Source organism: Bidens hawaiensis, unplaced genomic scaffold (genome assembly GCF_021521415.1).
Source record: "Bidens hawaiensis isolate Kalapana, Puna unplaced genomic scaffold, B.hawaiensis_p1.1 tig00028996_1, whole genome shotgun sequence".
Classification (NCBI taxonomy): domain Eukaryota; kingdom Viridiplantae; phylum Streptophyta; class Magnoliopsida; order Asterales; family Asteraceae; genus Bidens; species Bidens hawaiensis.
The window spans coordinates 175,512-184,361 of record NW_027494766.1 but is presented as its reverse complement, the minus strand read 5'-3'; the positions used below and the strand labels follow the sequence as shown (position 1 = coordinate 184,361).

Here is an 8,850-nt window from a genome sequence, read left to right as displayed (position 1 = left end):
TAGATTTTTATAAGTAACCAATACGTAACGGGTGGGTTTCTTTAACCGATTAAAGTATCAAACATTGTTCATGTCAAAACAGTTTAAGATTAGAATGAGTTTTGGTTCACGAGTTGATTTTAAAAAGTTGTCATTTACAACTGAGTTTTGATATAGAATAGAACAAAGAAATAATTTATGATTTATGAATTTTCTAACAACTTTTTATTTCCAAAGTGCGTAATGTGTAATTTTTTTACTGTATAATATATATTTATATATGTGATACATTTTTTTTTGTATTTCACATTATATTATTGTTTTAAAAAATTATTTATTCTAACCCGTGTGCTACACAGGTAACTAACCTAGTAAATGTATATAAATATATCTTGCCCATAAATTTCGAAAACAAATGTATTTGATGAAGTGCACGGGCTAATGAAGAGTCTTAAACCAAACGATAACACAAAACTAGTGATTCACTTATATGAAAGTTAAGTTAATTGTCACGACATGTATTTTTCTACCCACTGCCGGGCTATGAGGCAGGGTTGGGTGATCGACCGACCTCGACCCTACACCATGATTGGCTTGAATTTTTTTAAAAAATTATATTTATTTTTCTTAATGGTTAAACCCAATTACTCAACTCATTTAAGGCCAAAACTATTTTTCGCCCTTGAGCAAAAATTATTTTAGCAATTTTTGAAGAACGCCCTGTTTTTATGGTAAATCATCTCAACAAATTGTTTACGTCTTAAGAATGAACAGTGTTCATATGATCACTCACACTAATTTTCGCATACATATATGTGTATTATTTATATGCGTGTTTGCGTTTAAGTGAACCGGTGTAAAAATGTTGGTCTTAGGGTTGTTTACGAGTCGAACCAATTTAAGTCAGTGTCAGCTTGAACTCAATTTAAATTTCAAACGAGCCAATTCTAAACGAGTTTTCTGAAGCAAGTTTCTTGGCACGATATAAACTTCTTAATTCACACAACAAGAATGCCTAAAGACTCACCCAAATTATTACAAAACGAAAAGGATATGATCCATATTTCCCGCCCAAAATCGCGATTTCAATTGACATCTCTACATGCCTAAATTGAATCTCAACCAACCTTATTAACATACTATTATTATAAATTTCTAACCATCAATTTCGCAAACCCTATTCAAAGATTCACACAATCCAATCCAATCCTATCCTATCCTATCCTATCCTATCCAAATCAATATTAACACCATTATGTCCAATCTTTTAGCGTATGATTAGTAGAATCAATCCACCATTAATAAATCAATGCAATGTTGAAGATCTGGAAATGGTATAAGAATTGCTTAGCCGTACATCCCATTAAAACGCAGGCAATCAGCTCCGGGTTAATTTGGGGGCTCGGCGACCTCGCTGCTCAAGCCGTTACACGCGCCACCGTGGCCAAAAAGAAACACGTTTTCGTTTCCGTAATTCTTTTTAACTGGTCATCCAAAAGATAAAAACTATGTTTCAAAATTTATTATTGTATCGTTAAAGGGAAAACGACAAGAATGCCCGTTTGATCGATCTGAATCAACAATTTCTCTGTTTGATCAGGATTTTCCAAAAGTGTCTTTTCGTGTTTCCGTTACTTTTTAATTATTAATCCGACGGTTTTGGGATCCAACCAAAATCTCTAATAACTGCGAGCTGCTAGTTTATTCTTCACATATTAGCGAAAGATAGTGTTATATTGGCGGAAGCTAGTTTTATATTGACAGAAGTTAGTGTTTTATTGGCGGATGCTAGTTTTATATTGGCGGTTCGTCAAATATTGAAGGAAGCTAGTTTTACACTGGCGGGAGCTAGTGTTATATTGGCGGTTCGTTAGGTTTTAGTAACTAGCGGTTTTAAAAAAAAATGAATTAAGATAAGAAATCCCTTGTATTAGGAAACGAGGAAGAATACGGTTAGCTTTAAAACTATCGAATTAATAATTAAAAAGTTCAGATTTAGAATGGATATATTTGGAACTTCCTGGTCAGATAGAAAAAATCTTGATATTTGTAATCTTATTTGGTAAATCGACAGGATGATGAGAGAGATTTACGTATCAACTGGAGACGAGTGGTTACTACCAGCGTTTTCGGGATCGCATTTGTGGGCCCCATCGGTCATTTCTGGTTAGTTATTCTGCTAATCCGTTTCCATGTAAAACGACGGGTATTTAGTTATTTATGTAATTTCGGTTTTGTAGGTATGAAGGTTTAGATAAATTCTTACAATATAGGACCCGATACCCGCCAAAATCGATTCAATTTGTAGCAATGAAAGTTGCACTTGACGGGATAATATTCAGCCCCGTGGACTTGCTTATGTTTTTCGCGTATATGGGTTTTGCGTCGGGGAAGAGTGTTAGTCAAGTCAAGGAAGAAGTGAAGCGGGATTTCGTGCCTGCGCTGATTGTGGAAGGCGGGATATGGCCGTTTATTCAAGTGGTGAATTTTCGATATGTACCGGTTCGATACCAATTGTTGTATGTGAATCTTTTTTGTTTGTTGGATAGTTGCTTTCTTTCGTGGCTTGAGCAGCAACAAGATGCAGCATGGAAACATTGGTTTTAAATGTTTTCTTTTGAAGTATGAAAGGCGGGGTGGATGAATGAGTTTTTTTGGTCTCCACTCGATCACTTCTTGACTTGGTTGTTGGGATGTTAAAACTAGTCACATTGTGTATTCTTGATATTCGTTTCTAGTATATGCTGTTTTTGTTTCTTGTTAAAATGGTGTATGAGGGTGTAACGGTTGCTCGATTGTGGTCTCTTGAGTTGAGTTGATGTGACTTGTGAGTTTGTTGTAGCTCAACTCCCGATTGATCAACAAACATGAACTAAACGAATAACTCTCGTTGAAATTAATCAGAAAATCTAACTCAAAAAACCGATTATAGCTCTCAAACCCTAACTCTCGTTGACTCTTAATGAATCCTAACTCGGTTGCATCTAGATGAACCTCAACAAACATGAACTAAACGAATAACTCTCGTTTAAATTAATCAGAAAATCTAACTCAAAAAACCGATTATAGCTCTCAAACCCTAACTCGCTTTGACTCTTAATGAATCCTAACTCGGTTGCATCTAGATGAACCTTAACTCGGTTACATTCCGTGTGTTTTTAGATGAACCCTAACTCGGTTACATCTCACACGTTCTGATAATGTCTAACCATAACTTGGTTTATATAGACTAACTTAAATGGCTAGCCAAAACATTACTTATTTTAATTACAATACAATTAGGAAACATAACATAACAAGGAAACATAACCAACTATGATCGACTTGTCATTATTGATTCCTCAAGTTCACTGACTTGGGACTTGGAGTTTGAAATTACGTCCAACAATCACCCCCTAATTTCTGACTCAAAATAGACAGATCTTTGACTCCAAACTTGTATCCTTCGACATGTCGGATTTTACCCATGATCTTGACCTTCTGGGCTTGCACAACCATATTGGTCCTCATCATCTCTGTCTTGACCTCTTGGAACTTCTCTTGATCCATGACTGTGTTCTTTCGACTCTCCCGAACTTGACCACGTTGATGCCCTCTTCCACAACTTGTTTCACACAAGTTTTGATCGTCTTCTCACCGGTAAGCTTCTCGCCTTATATACCTTCACACGTATCACCCGCTTTCTCACTTTGATCTGTCACGTATCAATTCTTCTCAAACCCAGTTTCACAGCAAAGTTGATTGCTTCACATAGCTGACTTCTCACCTCGTGATTGATTGCTTCACACAATCTGTCTCAATTTGTGATCAATCTGTCACGGATTGACAATTTTCTTCTTCACCGGTATTACAACACACCACCCAAGTCACTCAGGTAAACATCGGTATCACACTGTATCACCCTCGAATCGCTAAGGTAAATTTCACATGCCTCGTAGGTGATCAATTTTTGACCCAATCTGAATCGCTCATATTTGATGTCCCATAGTAACCTCACACAACACCCATGCTCCACTTTGTTGGAACAAATACAAACCAATCAACTAGCTCTAAACAACTTTCACGATCGAGCTCACTTACTCGTAAAATAAAATAAATCAAACCTTGGTTAAAACCTAACTCGTTTCACCCGTATAAAAATGAACTCCAAATTGAACTCACTTGTTCAATCCAAAATAGAAAGTATCTAGCAACAATGGTTAACCAACTTATTTGATCAAAAAGAACTCTAACTCGTTGAACCAAGAAGAAAGAAAAATTGTATTTTTTTCCCTTATAATTCCTCGTAACCAAAGAAACTCTTTTCTTGACTTTTTTTTTCTTTTCCTAACCCCAAACCAATAATAGAACTCTTTACCTTTCTTCTTCAACTGAAAAAAAAAAAATTTTCACGTAACAATGGGTTAAAAAGAAAACACTTTCATTCTTACTATACAAAACGGTAATCAAAGGATTAAGAATGAAAGATAGAAGAAGAACACAGAAGAAGGGAGATAACTCTCAAAATCATTCACTACTCATTAAGATTTTTGTTCGTCTATTTAACGAACTGGAGTATTACAAATGTTACATTTCCCTCCTACTTATACACATTTAACTCCTAACCCCCTATACTATTTACTACCTAACATTACTCCACCCTCAAAAGATTTTTGTTCTAAAAAATCAGAATAAGAAAAAAAAACAAAGTTTAAGCACTATCACGTAAATGGTGAGAAAAGAAAAAAAAATCAACGACCAATTGCAAATGGAAAAGTGAATCCAATCCATTGCTTATAAAGACCCAAGAAATCTCCAACTGGTACAACTTTGCACCCAGTGACAAACTTGCAGGTTGAGTCACTTGTGACGGATCAGGAAACTTTTCCTCTTTTAAGTATGTAATAAAATCTGAATCTGCCATCCATTTGTCATCAAGCTTCACCACTCGAATTTTATCTTTCCGCCAAATACTTAAAAACCAATCTAGCTTGTTAACCAAATCAAATAAATGTTTCCTGAATTTGGACCTTTGATTCACTAATCTGTAGATTCCTAGTCTATCCACTGACTTTTACAACTTGTTTCCCATCTTTTAACTTTCACATTTTTATTAATTGTTGACTTTTGAAAATCAACTTTTGACTTCCAAGCATTTGATATTTTATATTCATTTGGACTTTGGTGATGCCTTCCAGCCATCATAATCCCACTTGCCCAAAACTTTACTATTTTGGCAGTAAGTGTTTGATCAACAATAATTGCTTTCCACCATGAAAGATTTCCAAGCTTGTGTACATGTGCAGCTGCACGTACAACTCTTCCTGCCACCCCCTTCATGATTATAATGAGAGACAACTCTTTAGATTTTGTCATCCTAGTAAATAATAAGAATACTATAATTATCCCAGCCATATTTTTCATTTTTGCATTAATCTGCCGGTTTGTTTGAGATTCTTGCAGCTGCAGTTCTTGTAACTCATTCTTTTGTTTCCACTTAACTAGCCATCTTTCCGAAATTACTTGTTTGTATTTAATCCTCATTTTTCTTAGCCAAGCAAGAATATAATCATGACCATATGCATTGAATTTAGGCAAGTTAATCACAACTATTTGCAATGTACCAAAGCTGTGAAAAACTTTCTGAAAATTCTCATATTTCAATCCATTTGAAAATATGTTGAAGGCATCACTGAGATTGAATTTATTCATTCCTTCTTGACCCGTCCAATCTTGCTTTAGGGAATCGATTTCGTTTTCAAGCCCACTAATATCATTTTCATTATCCTTTTCATCATTAGATTCTGGAACGACATTTTCTTTTATAAAATTGTGACTAACACGATCACTAGTGCTCACAATATCCTTCAACCCATCGAGTTCACACCTTGCATTGTGTAGGCTGTCCACAACCGCTCCTGTATCAGTTTTATTACCTAACATATCAACTGGAACCTCTATTGAAACAAACTTTCTATTTATTTTTTCTTGATCCCCAATAGGTTCCTTCGTGATTATCTGTTGATCAACCACTTCCATTTCGGTTCTAATATCTTGATTCAAAGTGTCATCTATATGTGCATATTTATAAGATTCAATATGATCCTTGGTGGCTACATCCAAATCTTTATTTTTTTTCAAAATATCAAGAAAATCAATTTGGTTCGTTGCCTTTTCACATGCCTCATCTAGTGTTTTTGGCCTCAACAACTTAATCCACCACTTAATTTCAGGTTTGAGACCCTTCACGAATAGACTTGTAGCATAATTTTCACTTAGAACTACTCTAGTAAGGAGAAAGTCAAATGAGTTACAGTAGTCTTGAAATGAACCAATCTGTTGTAAGTTCTTGATGTCTTCCATGGACAATGCAGTATTTAGAATTCTTGTTTCTTCATATTGGGTTTCGAATAAGCGAGGACTTCGTTTTCCCCATGTTGATGATCCCATCCATTCATCCAAACATCTGTAACCACTGTAAAGTTCCCAATCAGTTGGTGGTTTTGAATAATCTGGTATGTAACCACAACAATGAGCCCTGCCTTCATATTTCAACCATCTGCAAGAACACCTACTCCTTGCACAAACATGAACCTTGTTCTCCCATATCAAACCCCCACACGCACACAAGAACACCATTGTTACCTTTATTGTTGCCGTCAATTTCTGGTTATCGTCGGAATTAGTTGTCGGAAGTTTAAGTGAATTAGGGTTAGAACTATGATTTGAACAACTGGTCGATTATGATCAATTTATAACGAATTGAAAAAAAAATGAAAGGAATTGAACGAAATTGAGGAAGAACCAATCAAACAATTGATCAATTCAGGCTAAACTGAAACAAAATCGGAAGATTGATCGAGTTATCAATCGAATTAGGGCCGAAATGAAGAGTGTCCAAGGATTGAACAGCTTTGATACCACTTGTTGCGATACAAAACGGTAATCAAAGGATTAAGAGTAAAAGATAGAAGAAGAAGAAGAAGAAGAAGAAGGGAGATAACTCTCAAAATCATTCACTACTCATTACGTATATTGTTCGTCTATTCAACGAACTGGAGTATTACAAATGTTACATTTAACCCCCTCCTACTTATACACATTTAACTCCTAACCCCCTATACTATTTACTACCTAACATTACTCCTAACCCCCTATACTATTTACTACCTAAAATTCATGAACTCCAATTTTCTTTATTTTGTTTAATCACAACAGCGAGAACAAATCCGCCGAACAAATAAAACAAAGCCACAGTTTTCCGGTCATCAAATCTCAGCCTACTGATGACCCTTGTATCGATTGCCAAACCCTCACCTCGATTATTCTATCATAACCCATTTGAACTTGGCTGCAATTCCGATCACGACTTGACGGAAGCTTCCATATGATTTCTTGAACTTGGCTCTGATACCAGTTCAAGTCCCCATTGATAAACAAACATGAACTAAGCGAATCACTCTCGTTTATATTAATCATAAAATCTAACTCAAAAAACTGATTACAACTCTCAAACCCAAACTCGGTTTGACTCTTGATGAACCCTAACTCGGTTGCATCTAAATGAACCCTAACTCAATTGCATTTAGATGAAACCTAACGCGGTTACATCCCATGTGTCTCTAGATGAACCTAACTCGGTTGCATCTCACATGCTCTATAATGTCTAACCACAACTTGGTTTATATAGAATAATCTAACATGCTAGTTGATGTCCTGAACGCGGTCTATAAAATATAACCTAACTTAGACACTCTAGTTTTAAATTTATAAATCTAGACTCTCCTAATGCTAGACCACTAGACATGCAAGTGTACCTATCGACTGTAGTAAAGCCTAACGAAGTCCTGATATCGAACCCAAAGGACACTAGCGACACCTAAACTAGACTCTGATGAATAACTAAAGTAAATTGATTTAATTGATTTTTGTGTTTTTTAATTATAATCTAAATAATACATAAACTAAAACTGACACTAAAACTAGACACGAACAAATAGGGGTAAAACTCAAATAGGGGAAACAACTACATAGGTAAGGAATCCTACTAGTAAACTCGTAAACTCTCGGATTTTAATTTATGATTGGTAACCGGTATCTAAGAATATGAAACTTAAGTACGCTAGATCACCTCCCGGTCTCACCAACAATACCTAAAAACCCTAAATATCATGTAAAGCTCAACGGTTTAATGGTTCGGCTGACCTCCCGGTCTCACCTTACCTAACTATGCTAAGGTCCCCAAAGACTAAATCACCTCCCGGTCTCTCTAATCACAAAACACTCTAAGGCGTAAAGGGGTATTCTTATTGAATTCGGTTATAACTCGGATATATAAGAATTTAAAGAATCTAGGGTAACTTACTCCCATGCAATCACTACCCAAACCCGCAAAAGACCAAAACAGGTGATACATAATTATCTCCCGGTCTCTCAAGTGACAGAATATAAGGTATCTCTAAACTCTCAATTATCGTTCCTATGGAATAGGTCAACAATAAACCATAAACTAGTTGTAAACACACAGTAAACAACCTAATATGCATCCATACATGAAAGACATTCACAAAGACGCATATGGAACAATAAATTGATTATAAATTAATACCAAATATGCATATGCATCATAACCAAATAAAATAAAAACTTTACCAAGGCATGAACCAATCAATAATAATTCAAAACTGAAAATAAAACGAGTCTGAAAAGTATTCATCCAAACCAGGCAGTCTAATAGTTTAGCCAATCATAATTACGAATGAAACAAAGATAAAATATATATTGCAGTCCATCGTAAAAAGAAATAAATATGATTGAGCTACTAGCCTGGTAGCTTAAATTAATTGAGATGTGTGCCTGGTAGCATAAATTAATTCTCCTGCCTGCTTGCTT

At 35.4% G+C, this 8,850-nt stretch overlaps 1 pseudogene; it reads left to right on the top strand.

The window, feature by feature from the left end:
* Positions 1–1,286: 1,286 nt before the first annotated feature.
* Positions 1,287–2,837, top strand: LOC143578019 (protein sym-1-like; annotated as a pseudogene).
* Positions 2,838–8,850: the final 6,013 nt, after the last annotated feature.